Raw genomic sequence first — 18751 nt, forward strand, 5'->3', positions numbered from 1 at the left:
TAACGTACTGTGTATACCAATAATTGCTTTGCAGACAGGGATGGATTTGGGGAAAGGGGATATGATTCTTGGAAGACACAGACACATTTCAAGTTGTCCGTTGCTTTTCCTCTGCATGTTGTCTCCTCCTTATTGTACGTCGGCTGCTATAAAGCACCATATTTTCTCCAGTGTGTGTAGAGATAAGGCTGGGGATCGGAGGCGAGATGTGCAAGATGTGTACAAAACTTCTGTCTAAAATTTATTTTTTGCTGTTTATTTATTTGTGAGAAGGAGATAGAGGGCAAGTGGGGGAGGGAAAGAGAGAGAGGGAGACACAGAATCCAAAGCAGGCTCCAGGCTCTGAGCTGTCAGCACAGAGCCCGAGGTGGGGCTCAAACCCACGAACCCCGAGATTGTGACCTGAGCCGAGGTCGGACACTTAACCGACTGAGCCACCCAGATGCCCCATAAAACTGCTGTCTAATTGACAGTTGTCTGGGAGCATGAAAGGCCTTAAATCATAGCACAGAGATCGGTTACATTGAAGGGATTTTGTATGTCTTCTAGTTAAATGTTCAGAATTTGGGATGTACTGTTCTCTTTTTCTCTCCCAATGATTTATTTTTAAATATTAAACACTGTCCATCTGGTCAAAGAGCTAACTTATTCAAGTTTTTTAAGAATAATTTATCTTCAACTGTCTCTCATTTAGTCATATAATCAGCCGACAAATCTTTATGCATTGCCTACTGTATAGACAGTATATGAGACCCTGTTCTACTTTGCAGACACAATTGTGAGTAAATTCAACATGTATGCTTCCTCCTGCCTTTTCTTCTACGTCATATTCATTGTGAGCGATTAAGAACATCCACACAGGGGGCGACACTTTGAAGTTCTGTGGCGAAAACAACGCGTGACCCCAAAGATAAAAAAAAAAAAACACACACACAAAACAGTTTCCTTCCATCTTCCAGAAAAGAGTTCAAGTTCTCCCCCTATTCTATTTTGTGAAGAGGAAATGGGAGTTTGAATAAATCTTAAGTCTTTTTTTTATTTCCTTCAAAATATGGATATTAAGTGAGAAAAACAAATACAGGACAAAAGCCACAACAATAGCAACAAACAAAGCCGGAGTCTTCTGGCTCAACCCAACGATGGTAACCTACAGGAGAGGCAACGATGCTGATTTTTCCATCCATCCTTTCTATTAATAGAAGAAACACAGAGAAGTGGCCATTGTCTGGCTTCCTTTTAGCAATTGTGAACACACATTGAAAGGGAATTGGAGAAGAGAATAATTATCTCCTTAATTGATTCATGTAAACATGTTTTTTTCCTAATTTTCATATTGACAAAACAAAAGGCATTCCCCCATAAAATTTGAAATTGTTACTAAATTATCTAGATGATCTCTTCTATTCTGTTTTGCTGCTGGCAAATGTTTTCCTTAATGTCCCCAGTAATTGCTATGGCTGTGTTCCAAAGATAAATAGAAATAACACGGGGCTCATGCATGCTTTTTAATAGCCGTATTCTAAAAAAGATCATGTTTTTTTTTCCCCCAAACAAGTTTCGCAGTGATGCTTTCTATTTTTAATTTGTACTTAACACTCGATTTCAGTTCTCACCATTCATGCGCTCTGTGTTTACTTACCTCACTTCAGACAAGTCTGTTTCCCTTTCTGTTTTATGGAAATCTTCACCATCTGTTCCCGATGCTATAATAGCCTTCCGTGAGGTTTAGGTTTACAGCAATACTGACTTATTTAAAGCGGGGGGGGGGGGGGGGGGGACAGGGGGCAAAGAAAGTTAAAAAAAAAAAAAATGAACTGTGTTAGTTGCAACTTAATTAATGGAAAACTTTCAGGGCAGTGAAGCATTTTTATTATACACTGTAAAATGAAGCTTGAATTTCCTAAAAATGTATCTATTGCTTTATCTACTATTATTAAGTCCTTGTCTGTTTGCAGGGTGCTTGGTCTTTGAGAGTTTTCCATGGTCATGACTTGCATAAGTGAGGCCAGTGTGGAGAAAGAAGCCTTAAGCCCATGTTTACCTTAATAAGACACCAAATCAACTGAAACGGTGCACCAAGAAAATATAGGAAGGGGTACTAAGCGCGTGAAAAGATTCTCGATATCATTAGTCAGTGGGGAAATGCAAGTTTAAGCCATAGTGAGATACTCTTTCACACCTATAAGATGGTGATAATAAAAATAAAAATAAAAATAAAAATAAACCAGACAAGAGTAAATATAGAGAATCAGGAAATCTCACACGTCACTGCTGGAAATGTAAAATGGTTCAGCCCTTTGGAAAAGAGTCTGACAGTTTCTTAAGAAGTTCAACATAAATTTCTCATAGAAGCTAGAATTTCCACTCCTAGGTTTCGACCCAATAGAAATGAGAACTTACGGCCACACAAAAAGCATGTGCATGTATGTTCACCGCAACATTATTCACGAGAGGCAAAAACTGGAAACCATTCAAATGTTCATTAACCAGTGAAAGAATAAATAGAATATGATGTTCCCATATCATGGAATACAGTTTGGCAATAATAAGATAAAATACAGGCCACAACGTGGATGAACCTTGAAAGCATCATGCTAAGTGAAATAAGCCAGACATGAAAGACCACACGCGGTATAACTCCACGTACGTGAAATATCCAGAAAATGCAAATACACAGAGACATGAAAACAAGTGGTTACTTGGGGCTGGGGCAGAAACAAGGATTAACTGTAAAGGGGCAGGGGGATCTCACTGGGGTGATAGAAATGTTCTAAATTAGGATGATAGCGACTGATCTTCAGTTGGGTACATTTACTAAAGATCATTGAGTTGCACACTTCAAATGGGGCTGGGGCCTGGAGTGGATCTTCTGTGCAGGTGTTCTAATAGGGTTTCGGTATGGAAAGGGCAGTTGCCCTCCCATCTAGGCAAGAGGCTTGCCAAGAGTTAGTCCATTCTGTGTGCCTCTGCCACCTGCTCCCACTATGAAACCTTTATGACCAATAAAAACAGGAAGTAAGCCGTTCCTGGAGCTCGGGTTTTATATTTTCCTGCCCCAAAGGACAACATAAAATCCATGTTAACCTTAGATTTTATATACTTCAGGTGTTCAAAACAGGGTACGGTGTGATGTAGGGAACTTGAAAGGAGGGCATTTGACCGCCACATCCTGAAATCAGGTGTGAGCAGAAAGGAAACAAGACACCTGGTAATTAAAGCAAACCCAAGGCCAGATGAATAATAAATATAGCAGAGAAACAGGGAGGCATCACCAGTGACGACCAGCAGTGGATTTCAGTGTGTATCCCATCATACTTCATGGAAACTGTATATGTTAACATTCAGACGAAATCTCAAAAATGGAGTTCGTTCTTCCTTCTCACTGTGCATTTATTACAGCAGCAACTTCGGAATCACTTTTTTATGATATGTCAGGATTAAAGCTGCGACACCATTCGTTCTCTTTCTTTAATATACATTACTGGGTGTCCATTCTGCGGGACACTCTACTAAATGGAGGGGTGCAAAGGGGAATTAAATGTCACTGTTCCTTCTACTGATTTTGCGGTTTAGTGATCTAAGTGCGGTTTAGTGAAATCTAAGATACAAGCCAAGCATACACAAAAATAAATAACTGTGATAAAATAGGACAGCAGGGGCGCCTGGGTGGCTCAGTCGGTTAAGCATCTGACTCTTCATTTCAACTCAGTCATGATCTCACAGTTCGTGGGATCGAGCCCCACGTCAGGCTCTGCGCTGAGTATGGAGTCTGCTTGGGATTCTCTCTGTCCCTCTCTGTCTGCCCCTCCCTCGCTTGCACACTCTCTCTCCCTCGCAAAATAAATAAATGAATGAACATTATAAAAAACAAACAAGCAAACAGGAGAGCAGATGCTAACAGCCAGGAGAGTGGTGAGTGGTAGTTCCTAAATGTCTATCAGTGAAGCGTTCCTGGACTGGTTGCCTTGAAATTGTTTGGAAAATAAAATACAGCTTTCCTAGCCCTACTCTAGCCCCTTGCTTCTTAGCGTGGTCTCAGCCTTGGCGTTGGCTGGAAACTTGTTGGAAATGTACGGCTTCCAGCCCCATCCTAGACCCACTGAATCAGAATCTGCATTTTCAGTAAGCTCCCGGGGCCCTCTGTGTGCGTGTCAAAAGTTGAGGAAGAGCTAGTCTGAACTATAGAATTAGACACTCCAGGCATGGGATCCTGGGAGCATGTATTTTTGACAGGCTCCCAGAAGATTCTGGGGTGTAATCATCCAGGGGCAGGCGGGGCCCCCTGGAGACATTGCAGGGGCTCTGTACATAGGTGGGTTGGAGATGGGTCTGGAGGGTAGTGGGCGGAGGGGAGCATGAAGAGAGTTCCACATAAGCGAATGTGTGAAAGCAGTACTAATTGTTCCCTGGAAAGTGAACTCTTATGTGGTCTCCCCATCCTCTCGGAGCCCGTTTCTGCTTTCCTATAAATGTTTAGATACACACGTGCGTCTTTTTTTCATAACGGAAGAAGCGTTCCTGTTCAGAATTGTGGTAATCCTTGTTTTGTTGCTGGATTCAGTTCCCTCTGTTTCCCTCTAAGACCTTGCCCCAACAATGACCTCCTCCTTTCCATGTCTTCAGCCTTTCCTTCTCTATGGGCTCCTTCCCTTCGGTTATAAACATGAGCAAATTTCTGCCATTCCAAACAAAAGCCACCTTTGACCTCACATGTCCGTCCAGGTACTGCCTATCACTCTCCTACCCTCCACAGCTTTGAGAAAATGAGAACTAAGTTTTTTTGTTTGTTTGTTTCCAAAAGAGATACATCCTCCTTATATAAAATTAGAAAATACAGTAGGGAAGAAAAGAGAAGGCAGAACCATAATATCAATAGCTAAAGATGATAATAATCAACTTGTGTATATTTCTAACATGTTTCTGTTCATAAAAGTACTTTAAGGGGCACCTGGCTGGCTCAGACGGTGAAGTGTGGGACTCTTGATCTCGGGGTTGTAGGTTTGAGCCCCACATTGGGTGTAGAGATTACTTAAAAGAATATTCTTTTTTAAAAAGTACTTTAATACTTTTTAAGTTTCTTTATTTATTGACACAGAGAGAGAGACAGAGAGAGCATGAGAGGGGGAGGGAGAGGGGCAGAGTGAGGGAGAGAGAAAATCCCAAGCAGGCTCCGCCCTGGCAGCCTCGACACGGGCTCGAACTCACAAACCTTGAGTGAGATCATGACCTGAGCCGAAACCAAGAGTCAGATGCTTAACTGACTGAGCCACCCAGGCACCCCTAAAAAAGTACTCTAAAAGCATAAAATGTACCTTTAGTGTTCACACTGTTTCACAAGGCGAATGTTACATTTTTAACATGGTCTGCCTCGAAGATCATTCAGTGACACTGCATTTTAATTTTCAGGGTTAGCCTTAGTGGCCGTATAGTATTCAGTGGTGCAGCTGGATATTATCTTGAACGTATAACACATGTGTTTCTCACCGTGCACACCCTCGACACCCTCTGGATCCTGCTTATTACAGTGCCTTCTCCCAGTGGCCCCGCTCCCCACCACCACCAAAGGATACGACACATACCAGGATTAGTAGTCTTCACCTGGGTTTTATGCTGCAGAAATGAAGACAGAATTTTAAAACAGACCGTCATGGGGCGCCTGGGTGGCTCAGGCAGTTAAGCACCTGACTTCAGCTCAGGTCATGATCTTGCAGTTTGCGAGTTCAAGTCCTGTGCCGACAGCTCGGAGCCTGGAGCCTGCTTCGGATTCTGGGTCTCCCTCTCTTTCTTCTCCTCCCTTGCTTGTGCTCTGTCTCTCTCCCTCACACACACACACACAAATAAGTAAACGTTAAAAAAATAAAAAATAAATAAATAAAACAGGCTTTCATGATTCATGGTAGAGGCACTAGAAATATTAGAAAGAAAAGTATTGAGCTCATGGGTGTTTCAGGGGTCTGGAAAGAGTTATGCCACAACTGTGGGCAGTGTCCAAGGTCACCATGACTAGGATTCACAGGGGTGAGTTAAAAGCAGAGTTGGAAATGATCAGGCTTGTGTTCGGTACCTTTTGAGTTAAACCCAGTGACAAAGGGCACCTGGGTGGCTCAGTCGGGTAAGTGTCCGACTTCGGCTCAGGTCATGATCTCACAGTTCGTGGGTTCGAGCCCCACGTCAGGCTCTGTGCTGACAGCTCAGAGCCTGGAGGCTGCTTCGATTCTGTATCTCCCTCTCTCTCTGCCCCTCGCATGTTCACACTCTGTCTCTCTCTCTCTCTCAAAAATAAATAAACAAAAAAAATTAAAAAAAAAAACAGTGATAAAAGAGGAGAGACTCTAAATTCTATGATCTGAGAATAGAGGGGAACTGGGATGTGTGTCCCCAAAGTCCCAACGCCACCATGGAGGGCAGAGCAGAAATGGAAGTGAGGTAGAAAGGACCTGGTAAACATTCTATGGCCCCAAACTGGTTTGGGAGGAGAGAAAGGTTTACCTGTGCTTTTATAAACGATACTGGTATTAGGTCATCAGGAAAGTTCTGGAGAACTGAAAGAGTCTTGAGCCAAAGGCACCCCAACATGGGGAGTCTGCATGGGGGTCAGCATCCAGACCAGCAGGCCTGTGGGTATCTCAGGAGGTACGGGGTGGGGGAGGGGAGGACTCACAAGCCCAAGACAGGCTGACAGATACATGTGGGAATTGTAGCACAGACAAGTGCCAAGCTGCCTCTCCCTCACCTTTTCGTGGCTCTCTCAGCCCATTTTACTGATGTACTCTGCAGCTTAGAAATCTCCTGACCCCAAGTGGTGGCTTGCAATGGTACCTACTCACTGACAAGGGTCTGCCATCATTTATTTAACTTGTCTTGGAAGTTTTGTTTTGTTTTGTTTTGTTTTGTTTTGTTTTGTTTTTCCTCCCAGAAAGTCATTATTATAAGCAATGCATAGCCAGGCATCTTCATTCCTTCTCTCCACCGGGGGCCATCCTTCATTGTTCAACTTGATGTAACCTGTTTTTTGTTCCCTCTATTCTAACAGAACTACTGTTATGAAGGCAATCAATGAACTCCACCTTGTTAAACAAGGTGAACTCACCTTAACTGCTCCATATTTGGCATCAACTCCCTATTTGATGCTGATTTATAGTCCCTTCTTCTGAAACTCTTACCTCTCTTGAATTTTGCAAAATAATATTTTTTATTTGATTTCCTCTACTTCTCTGGCTTTTCTTTCTTAGTTTACTTCTCTGTCTCCTCTTCCTCCAAAACTCATTTAAACGTTGATATTTTTCAGGTTATTCTCCTCTTTGTTTCCTTCTTATTTTCCATTTTATTCATGTGGGTTTTTAGTCAATGTCTCATGTTTGACTCTCTCCTAAATATGGTCACTCCTGAATCTTTATCTCATATCTGAAATTGTCACTATATTGCTTTATTAATATCTTCTTAAGGATGTTCATCCATCCATCCATCCACTCAACTATCCATCTATCCATCCATCCATCCATCCATCCATCCATCCATCCAACCATTCATTCATTTATCCATTTAATATTTATCGAGTACCAACCAAATGCCTGCCAGATACTAGTCTAGGACAAAGCAACTATATCTGTACTCTGAAACTTTTCACGTTAGTTTGGTGTAACGGAGAGCAAATATATAACAGGAGAAAACTGCATTTTTTTCAGTCAACAATTCTGAAATCGGGCTCACTATCTTACTCTCCATACCTATGACTCCTCCAACAACATAGCCATGAGTGGTCTGATTATCCATTGGGTTTTTCATGTTAGAATCAACCTCAATTCCTCTTGCACTTTGCTTTGAAGGCAGGATAGCTTGTGGTTAAGAGTCTGGGCTATACCACCCTATAGACCTTGGTTCAAATTTTGTCACTTGCCAGTGGCTTTGGTCAAGTTATTTAACCTCTCTAAGATTTTTTTAAAATTAAAAAAAATCTTACTCCACAGGATTGTTTAAGTGTGTGTGAAATAATAGATAATTATGATCCTTACCTCTATATAAGATAAATGGTAGCTCATTAAATGGTAGCTCTTGTTCTTTTATTATTATTATTATTTACCTGCACTCTTCAAAATGGCAGCCACAAACCCATATGGCAGTTAAGCGCTTGGAATACAGTTTACCAAAATTGAGATGTGCCGTAAATTTAAAATACATACTGGGTTTCAAAAGAGTACCAAAAAAAAAAAAAAAGAAAAGAAAAAAGAATGTAGATTGTGTCAGGAAAAGTGTTATATTGATTTTATGTCAAAATGATAATATTTTTGACTATAGGGTTAAATATTATTAAAATTCATGTGTTTGTCTTGTTAAGTGTGGGTACTAAAAACTGTAAACTCACATATGTACCTATCACTATATTCCTCTCGTACAGTGTTCTCAACATCTCTCAGCACGGTTCCTCTGCTCCACACATCCACGGACAATATCATTTCTCTTCTCTGTTACTGCAGTCGTATCCTACTGGCCTCTATGTTTCTTCTCCCTCTGAACTTTCAGAGCCACCCTCTACACTGTTGCCTGGTTGATACTTCTAGAATGTTAGAAAACTTTTTCCACAACCTGTAGGTAAGGCCTGGGGAGCGTAGTGTCTACCTCTAGACTTTCCTTGGACCCTTTCTCACCTCCTCATGGAATCCCACTGCTCAAAGCTGTTCATGCTTCCGTGCTTTCGTAAATAGTTTCCTCCTGCCTGAAAGCAGGTTTCTCACACTGTCTGCCCAAGGAATTCCTCTTTATCCTCAAGAACCACCTTGTTACCTGTGTAAAGTCTTCCCCACCTCTTCTTTTACATTTTGTTTGTGAAGCCCTCCCTTTCTCTGTGTCAGTTACTTATTACTCTTCTTGGACTTTGGGTTTCTTAAGAACCGGGATTGTAAATTATTAACTGGATTCGCCATATGTGTCGGAACATTTGTAGCATACTAAGTCACCAAAATATTTAAACAAAGGAAGGATAGATTGGGGGCTTATTTTTAGAAAAATGAGCAGGCAAGCCATAAAAACGGCTAAACATTCGGTATTGTCCATTTGTGTATTTCCCCCTTGTATTTGGAAAAAAGAACAATGTCTGAGACATACCGATTGCCTGGGTAAATATAATATCACATCTTTTCCAAAGATGATGGGTGCATTTCGTATCAGAAGTTGTATTTGAATTTACAGCCAAGTTTGATTTTCCATTCCCTAGTTCAGCGAATGGAAATAATTGTAAACACTATGTATACCCCTTGAAATCAGCAATTCTTCAATAGAAGCTCTAGAACTTGATCAATTTACTCTTTGGCATGATCCTATCTTCTCTAAATTAAAAAAAAAAAAAAAAAAACAACAGTAATTCCTTACCCTTGTTGGAAGTTCTGCTCTCGTATGACTTCAAACTATGAAACTCACATGAGTGACTCTGTCTCTAAGGTCCTGAGGTATGCTCCCTGAGTGTTTGCAAGCCTCTGTGCTTCCGAGGTATGGTCTCCATAGATTGTCTCTTGTCTGACAGAAACCTGGCCTGGGAATTGCCCTTACCACTGGGGAGAGCATTGAAACCACTATCAGGTGCTAATGATTTCTGAACCAGACAAAAACAACTGAGAGACGTGAACACAGATTTCTGTGCTGTCATCCCCTTCCTGGTGATTTATTAACTGGAAGGCACTGCTTGTTTTCAAAGGCGGAGGAGTTAGGCAAGGCCTACCCTCATCTCTGCAAAATCCTAAGATCCTAAAAACAGATATAACAGTATACTGACCTAATTTTCCAGGCGAGGGTTACCCAATAGGTCAGTCAGCTAATTCCACATTTTGATGTACTGTGAAAAAGTATGGTCATTGGATCAAGAAGTCAGCTGGGGGGAGGAGGGGAGTTGGCCTTTAAGGGGAAGACAGATAGCAGATGACATCATCATTGGCAGCGGCCTCGCTTGCCTTCGGGGACTAAACTTTCATAAATTATCACAGATTAATGTTTGTGCAGCACGAGTTGTATAGAGGCAAAGAGATATGATGCACTTTGCAGGAATTACTAGTACTAGGAAAGAATTTGCCACACACAAAAAAAGCTATTTCAGTTCACAAGAGTCGAAAATCATGGTACAGATCCACTCAATTTTCAGATGGACTGTTGTGACATAGCAATGCACGGTGTTTTGGATCAGAACGTTATTATTATTAGCATCGCCACTGGTAATTAAATATTGTGTGAATAGATTGGAATGAATAAAATTTCTTTTTCATTTAAGAGTGCTAGTTGCACATTTAACCTCATCGTTACAAACTCTGTGTAAACATAACCTCGCTGGCTGGGTACAACAGGCATCAGCAGACTTTGCCTGTGAAGGGCCACATAATAAATATTTTAGGCACCACAGGCCATAGAGTCTCTATAGCAGTTGTTCACCTCTGTCCTTGCATCACGAAAGCCATTTCATGTAAATGGAAACATGGCTATGTTCCAATAAAACTTTATTGACAGAGGCAGGAAAAAAAAACAGGCAGTGGGCTGGACTCAGCTCACAGCAGGAATTTGCTGACCCCTCTGCTATAGTATATAATACAGTAATATAATATAGTATATCTCCTAGATATACCTTCATTTACCCAACCGTTTTCTTATTGCGGGGCATTTAGATCATTCCCCACATTTCCCTACTCTAAGAAAAATTTTTTCAACAAACATCTCTATGATGAAAACTCTCTCTTGCCTTTGCACAATTGCCCTTAGAGTAGGTTCCTGGAAGTGGAATTTCTAGGTCAAAGGCTACAAATACTTTGAAGGCTTCCTATTCTTTTGCCACTTGTGGCAAGGGGGAATTGGTGTTCCATCTCTGGAACACAGTTTGGCAATGCCTAATTGATGCCTCCCCGAGATCTTACTAGTTCTAAATATGATCCTTTGGATAGACAAAGAAAGAAAGCAGTGCGGATTTTCTGTTTAAAAGAAAAAGAGGTAATTCGGTGTCTTGGTTCTGTGGGTGTGACTGATGAGGGAAGTTCAACTCCTTTACAAGTTTACTGTCCCTTTGCTTTTACTTTATGACAAAGGTTTCATTTATATCTTGGCCCATTTGCTCGCTTGCGCTCTCTCTCTCTCTCTCTCTCTCCCTGCCTCTCTGTTTCTCTCCATTTTGTCTTTTCCTCTCCAATTTTATTCCGTTAGATCTATTTTAGATGGTAAAAATCTGAGAGCACAGGGTTCTAGAATCAGACCGCCCCAATTCATTCACTGCCACTTCCGGGCTGTGTAACCTTACTTAACTTTCCTATGCCTCATCTTCCATATTTCTAAACCAGAGTCAATAAGAGTAAAGAATAAAGAGAAAAGAACATAAAGCACTTTATGCATTGCTGAACACCTAGTAAATGTTTAATAAGTACTACCTATGACAGTGATAATGAAGGCACAGTTCCCTCATTAGTTAAATATTCTTTCTGTATCTGGTGACTAAATAAATACATTTTCTTTTGACTTCCTTATGGTTTAATTTTTAAAAATTTCCCTTGGGGCGCCTGGGTGGCTTGGTCGGTTAAGCGTCCGACTTTAGCTCAGGTCACGATCTCGCGGTCCGTGAGTTCGAGCCCCGCGTCGGGGTCTGGGCCGATGGCTCAGAGCCTGGAGCCTGCTTCTGATTCTGTGTCTCCCTCTCTCTCTGCCCCTCCCCCGTTCATGCTCTGTCTCTGTCTCAAAAATAAATAAACGTTAAAAAAAAAAAATTAAAAATTTCCCTTGGTGTTATTTGGCTGTAAGGTATGAAGATAGGCTGTAAAATTGATTGGTTTTCCAAATAGCTGGCCAATTATTCCATTAAAAACATTTTTTTAATGTTTATTTTTTGAGAGAGACAGACACACACAGAGTGCAAGTGGGGAAGGCACAGAGAAGAGAGGGAGACAGAATCCGAAGCAGGCTCCAGGCTCTGAGCTGTCAGCACAGAGCCCAACACGGGGCTCGAACTCATGAACCGTGACATCATGACCTGAGCTGAAGTCAGAGGCTTAACGGACTGAGTGAGCCACCCAGGCGCCTTTCCATTTTTATTTATTTATTTATTTATTTATTTATTTATTTATTTATTTATTTATTTATTTTTATTGAATAGTACCTTCTTTCCTCATTTGTTTGTGCTGTGACCTTCATCCAATATTTTGCTTTTTCCCATTTTAGCATCTTCCTCTGGCAAACCTAATGTTTTAAATTTGGCTTGCTCTGGCTTCTTCACCGGTGACTTCATTACTCTGACTGTAACATTGTAACACCCGGTAATGAGACTTATTTGCATTACTCTCATCTCCCGTTTTATTTTCCTTAGACATTCTCATAAGTTTATTCTCTTGGTTGCATTATAGGGCCATGTGGTCGATTTCCAGCAAGAATTGCTGTTAACGTGAATTCAGAACAGAAGGATGTACTACTGATGGAATAACATGAGAATACATTGTCATAAGAAGCATCCTTCCCAGCCTGGAGCATAAGGTACATCCTCATTTATTTAATTCTTCTTTGATATTTCTCAGTGGAATTTTGCCACCCCTCATATCATGTAAAAATAGACAATGTTTAGTGAAAATTAATCGTGTGCAAGGCATTGCTCTAAGGACTTTTAACTTCTAAGATTAAAAGAGAGAAGTTTGTCGTTGTCCCCATTTAACAGGGGTGACACTGAGGAACAAGGAGGGTAATTTGTCCCTGTTTACCATAGGTGAATAAATCGCTTTCCCTGGATTCCAGAAAATGTATGTGTGATTGCTTGGTTAATTATAAATCCATCAGCCAAATCAAATGGTACTTGCTATTTGTTGCTGCTACTTCGGCTGCTCTCCTCCTCCTCCTTCTACTTTTCTTCCTCTTTCCTTCTTCATTCTCATCTTTCTCTATATAAAGTAGCTACCTTCCCTTATACATCTATTACACATTTCCCTTATACCTTCCCTTATACATTTGTCACTGTTCACCGTAGGTCCAAAGTCAGAACCAAAGTCTGTCTCCAGAAGCCCCCTTTCTTAGATTCAGTGACACACTCATCACATACAGTAGATGTTAAGAAAATTCTTAGATATTTTACTGTGGCTGTATGAATGAGGTTGTTTCCCCCTGCCAAATATTCCTTTTAATTGGTTACTTCTAACATAGAGAGGAAAAATAATTGTCCCTTACTGATAAACCTTTATAATTTGTAAGCAAAAATCTACGTTCAGAGATTTTTAAAAGAACACAGAAAATTGGATGCAGATTATATTTCAAGGGGAGAAAGCAAGCAAGCAAGCAAGCTAAAATTGAGGTGTTTCCATGAACAAACTGAGTTTTGTTGTAGGCGTTCATCTTGCAAACTGGGAAAAGAACAATTCGAGTGTTGTGCCAGAGTGCCTTGGTTAGCCTGAGGAAGAAAAACTCTGTCTTCAGAACAGAGTTTGAGAAACATGACCAGTGATCATTCTCTATGTCACGGAAGGCTCCATGGACACCCAAGAGAAGAAATCGGAGTTTTCCTGCACGTTAGCATTCTCTTCGGTAGCTTCCTTGAGGTTTTCAACTCCATTCTCCCTCAGAAGACATTAATAATATGCTACCGGCTTTTAAGTATTTAACTGCATCTACTAGAGTTTTCCATTCTCTCAATACCTTGTTGTCCTTGCTGAATGTTACGATATCTGTCTGCACCACTTTACAGACCAATTATGCAGCTGTTTCCCCACCCTCCACCCCTACCCCCGCCCCTGCGCCCCTACCCCCCCGCCCCTCACCCTATACATGTGCAGCTGCACAGGTGTGAGGCAGTATAACCAACTGTTGCCGATCAAATAATAGGCTATTCAGAACAATTAAAACATCAACCAAATTTTCGGGCCAGAAAATTGCCTGACAGTTTGCTACTGCTACATGGTGTCACTATCGGGGAAGGGACATGAGTTCTGCTTTGAGATCAGAGCTTCGCAGGATAAAGATCCCTACACAGAACCAATGAAACTGCAAGAACATGTGGTTTTCTAAAATGCAAAGGGATCCGCTGGCCTGTCAGTCCCTAATGGGGAAAGATCTCTCTCTCTCTCTCTCTCTCTCTCTCTCACTCTGGTCCTAGTTGGCTACCCTTATAGGTTAAGAGTGAAGTGAATTATGTTATATCCAGGAGCTACAAGGAGAAAGACACGTTATCAGCAAATCTAATAAATCGCCTTCCCTGAATTCCAGAAAATGTATGTGTGATTGCTTGGTTAATTATAAATCCATCAGCCAAATCAAATGGTACTTGCTATTTGTTGAGGCTACTTCGGCTGCTCTCCTCCTCCTCCTCCTCCTCCTTTTTTTCCTCCTCCTGCATTCTTATTTTGCCCTATATAAAGTAGCTACCTTCCCTTACACATCCAGAATTTTCTTCCTGCTTTTTTCACAGGATTCCTCATCTACTACACCCGACTTTTCTTGTGCCACTTGTCTCTATTCTGTTCTAATGGAATACTTCACACAGCAGGAGTTGCATCCATTTTTTTTGGTTATATTCACAGACCCTAAAAGAGCATGAGACATATAGTAGGTGCTCCATAAATATACATTGGATGGATCATACAACATTGCTTAGAGATTAAGAGCAAATTACCTCTTTGTCTTTCAAGGTTTTACTAAGTAGAGGGATCTATGCTTAATTAGTATTTTGATGCATTAATTAACTCCAAGCATGCTTTATTTGGGTCTCTTCTATACTAGGTACTTTGATAGGTTCTCTGAAAGACTTAGAGAAAGATTAGCCATGGGTCTTATCACTGAAGTTCTGCTCTATGAGCAAAGACAAATCTGTAAAGATATGATTACATTCTAATACAGCAGGTGTTAAAATAAAAATACCTTAGGAACAAATAGTCGACCCATAACTAGCAGCCATGATATAGGGACAATCCTTCCAGAGAAGGTGGTTGATTAAACCAAGGACAAAAATATGGATCAAAGTTTTCTAGGATTGTGAAATGGTAGAGGACATTATGAGATTTGTCAGAGGCATGAGGGTGTGAAAAAACATAGTCTGTTAGTCTCCAGTGAATCTGGGATTCTGGATTATCCACACACTTCAACTTGTAAGTGAACTGAGGCTCGAAGTGAACCATAGGCTCTCTATGAGTTACACAACTGTCCCCAGCCTGTGTGGGTGAAAAGGGTATGAATCTCCAGAGAGAGCCAGTGATGAAGCATACACTGCTCTCAGGTTTTTCTCAAATGCTTCTGTCCAACATGAGTTTCTCCTCAAATATTTGGTGACCATGTGGTTTGGCTGAAGGGAAGAAAGTTTACGAACACAACATAATATTGGCGTCAGAATTTCATTGATATCTGTGTCCTCATGGACTGACTGGGCTGGATATCAAACCAAGATCCTGATAAAAGGAGATAATAGAAACTGGCCAAAGCAGGAAAGGTGTTTTGCTTAGGCTGAATCAGAGGTAGCAAGAGAAGCTTAAGAGGCAGCTAACTCAAGACATTGTGAGCCTGTGAAAAGGTAAGTCAAAATTTTAAACTTAAATGATTTGTAACAACAGTAAAGGATTTTTTTTTTTCTATTGTTAATGCTGTCAGCTTTGGTCTAGATGCTTCTGTCATTAAGTATTTGCCTTTCATATTGTCTCCAAAATGAATGTTAATAGGGATTATTTAATGCTAATTTATTTTTTTATAATCACTTATTTCGTGTTGAGCTATACTGTCATTAAAGATCATTTTAGAGCTTTTCATTTCACACGTGAGAAAACTGAGGCTCAGAGAGAGGAGATGGCTTATCCAGGTAACATAATTGGTCAAGCTGTGTGCTGGGAACAAGTGTCCTGACCTCTTTTATTTTTTCTAATTAAAAAAAATGATTTATTTATTTTTGAGAGAGAGAGAGAGAGAGAGTATGAGTGGGGTAGGGGCAGAGAGATGGGGACAGAGGATCCAAAGCAGGCTCTGTGCTGACAGCAGTGAGCCCAATGCAGGATTCAAACTCATGAACCATGAGATCGTGACCTGAGCCGAAGTTGGCTGCTCAACTGACCGAGCCACCCAGGTGCTCCACAAGTGTCCTGACGTCTAATTCAGTTTCCTTGCTAGAATATCTATGAATCGGGTTCATGTTTTGATCTGTTCTGGGGGGGAGGACATAGATTTCAAATCATATGCATGTCAGTTTGAATTCTAAGTCCAGTACTACTCCTTATCCATGTGAATTTACATAGATTGCTTTAAATTCTGAGCCTCAGTTTTCCCATCCGTGGAATGGGGGTTAGAAGCTAGGGAGATAAAAGAAATCATATTTGTAAGGTTTCTAGCCCAGGGCCTTTCTCAGTCTAGGCAGCGAGTCAATGTTAGCTCAAATCACAGGTTGGGTTTTACTCTGAAGGAGTAGTCTGGTATTGCGAAACTGCATTTTGGATTCTGCAACCATAGATGAGAGCTCTCTAAGTGAATTTCGGCTGAATTTCTGACTTGATGGTTTTGACGTAAAGTAAACATTCATGTTCCCTGGTCTCTTGACTGGCAAAGAAGCCAGCATAGGTAATTGCTTTTCAAAACCTTACTGATGCCTCTTCCCATGGTTTCGGATCATCAGTCAGAGAGAACCGAACGTCGTGATCAGTAAGAGAATAAGATACACCTTTGAGACCAGTACAGCGACATATCACTTCATACCTGTTAGGATGTCGATTACCCAAAACACAAAAGATAACAAGTGTTGGCAAGGATGTGGTGATGATGTGGAAGAGTCTTGTTTACTGTTAATGGGAATGTAAATTGGTACATGCAGTATGAAAAAGCAGTATGGCAGTGTCTCAAAAAATTAAAAATAGAACTATCATATGATCCAGAAATCCCACTTCTGGGTATATGTCTAAAGGAATTGAAATCAGAATCTTAAAGAGATAACATGCAGTCCCCTGGAGTTTTTGTTTTGTTTTTCGTTTTGTTTTGTTTTTATCTCTCGGACTTGTCCACATAAGTGTCCAGCAATTGTCAGTGACAGTATAGATTTTTCTACCCTGGCTCTGGTTTTCATGGAGGTTTCTGCTCTGATAACTCGTGACTCTCTGTGTTTCCTGGTTTGTGTCTCCAGTTTCGGTGGTAGCAATTTTCCTTGGCAGAGCTAAGAAGAGTTGTTGATCTTTGATCAGTTTTGTATCTGTTGTTAGGATGGTGTGACAATTTCCAGCCTTCTTACGTGCCAGACCAGACCCATCATTTTATTTTAAGCTAAAAATTGTATTATGTTTTAAAATGAGAGCTGCATCCTTCTAGAAATACTAGAACTATTATATTGAGTATATGTCTAACAGTATTTTCAAATTACTGGACTTGGGAGCTCATTCTTTGTTGTAATGATTTTCAAAGTTATTATCTAATAAAGGAGCTTATTAATCAGGTTATTAGAAGTAGGTTCCTATATACATCTGAGCAAAGTAGATAATTTTAAATAGCTAATTCCTAAGGACAATGAATAAAGGAGGAAAAATGTATTTGGAAAATAAAGGTTTCTGGATAATTTAAGTCAACAGAAGCAGAGCCTACATATTCTATCTCAAAACTCCGAACCGAATCCAGACCATTCCTAATTATAAACCTAAATTTATCTGAATTTACATTCAAATTCTGTCTCCCCAAGAGACCCTTCATATGAGTTGGTAAATTTCCATTTATATATCAACCCACAGCGTTTACTATGCTTGGGGAATGCCCACGGTGCGACATTTCAATCCCGTCTATGGCAAATGAGCTTTGCAAAAGGAATTAAAAGGACATGAGTAGAATAGCATTGAAGGAATCAAGCATAATACACCAACCCAAGTGAGCGAGGTCTGGGAACTATTGTTTGCTTTCGGTAGGTTGACCACCACTAGCCTCCAGGTGATGGAACCCGATTCCTCCAAAGTCTCCCAGACAATAACATCTTTTGTCTGGATGTATTTGCATACAAATACTGCAAAAGACCTGGTAATGTGCTGGTAAGAAACAGCTCGGGTAGTCTACCTCTCTTAAACTTCTAAATGTGTTTCTTTGCAGAAGATTTCTGGAGTTGTAAGCCCCGGGATTCATGGCTCCCTCTCAGTCAGTGAGACTCACTTACCTGAGGCAAATGCGTGAAACTTTTTTGCTTAAATGCAACACCTCAGTGGAAAGCCAATGTATCAGTCAGGTGTTGCCTTTACCTTGCCAAGGGCAGACTTCTTCAGATATGAGATGTGTTCTTTAAATTTTCACTGCCGGACTTGCCAGACCAAGGGTGTGCAGAAGCTAAAACAAAACAAAACACAACACAACAAAAACAAAAAGCAAACAGACAAACGAAACCCTTTTTATATTATTCTGCAATACCTTAGCCTTGATTTATAACTTGGCGATTAAATTTTCTTTTGTACTTGGAGAAAATATTAAATGTAGCTTCAAAGTGCCCCTCTACCCACTGATGTCAAAAGACTTAAAAACAATGGTTATGTAAGCTTCAAGGGGGTGAAGCCCATTTCGGCTGGCGGTTTTGTTTCTCTTTTCCAGCTGACTCTCTGGAAGGCCTATTTCTTCTCCAGAGGCAAGGCTCTTGTTGCTGGATATCATATCCGTAGTGGGAACTCGGAAACTGGATCTGTGGGCTGCCGCTTCTTACCCCAAGCCCTCTGACCTGTGACGCATTTTTCTTCCCCAGAAATTCCTGTGAAGGTGGGAATGTCTGACTTTGAAAATCTAGACTACCCAATTCAATCATTTCAGTCCTACCACAAATCACGGCTAC

At 40.7% G+C, this 18751-nt stretch overlaps 1 protein-coding gene across 12 annotated transcripts in view; it reads left to right on the plus strand.

Annotated features, from left to right (window-relative positions):
* Nucleotides 1-18751, plus strand: part of KCNJ16 (potassium inwardly rectifying channel subfamily J member 16) — a 167008-nt gene that overhangs the window by 44234 nt on the left and 104023 nt on the right. For 11 of the 12 annotated variants that reach the window (XR_006196369.1, XR_006196370.1, XM_042914978.1 and 8 more), the window contains one exon: nucleotides 12360-12486. The gene's annotated coding sequence lies outside the window, so the exon portion shown is untranslated. Of the gene's footprint in view, nucleotides 1-12147; nucleotides 12273-12359; nucleotides 12487-18751 lie in introns of those variants that run through there. The other variant, XM_042914980.1, reaches the window with a different exon arrangement.

The sequence above is a fragment of the Panthera leo genome, chromosome E1 (genome assembly GCF_018350215.1).
Source record: "Panthera leo isolate Ple1 chromosome E1, P.leo_Ple1_pat1.1, whole genome shotgun sequence".
Taxonomy (NCBI): Eukaryota; Metazoa; Chordata; class Mammalia; order Carnivora; family Felidae; genus Panthera; species Panthera leo.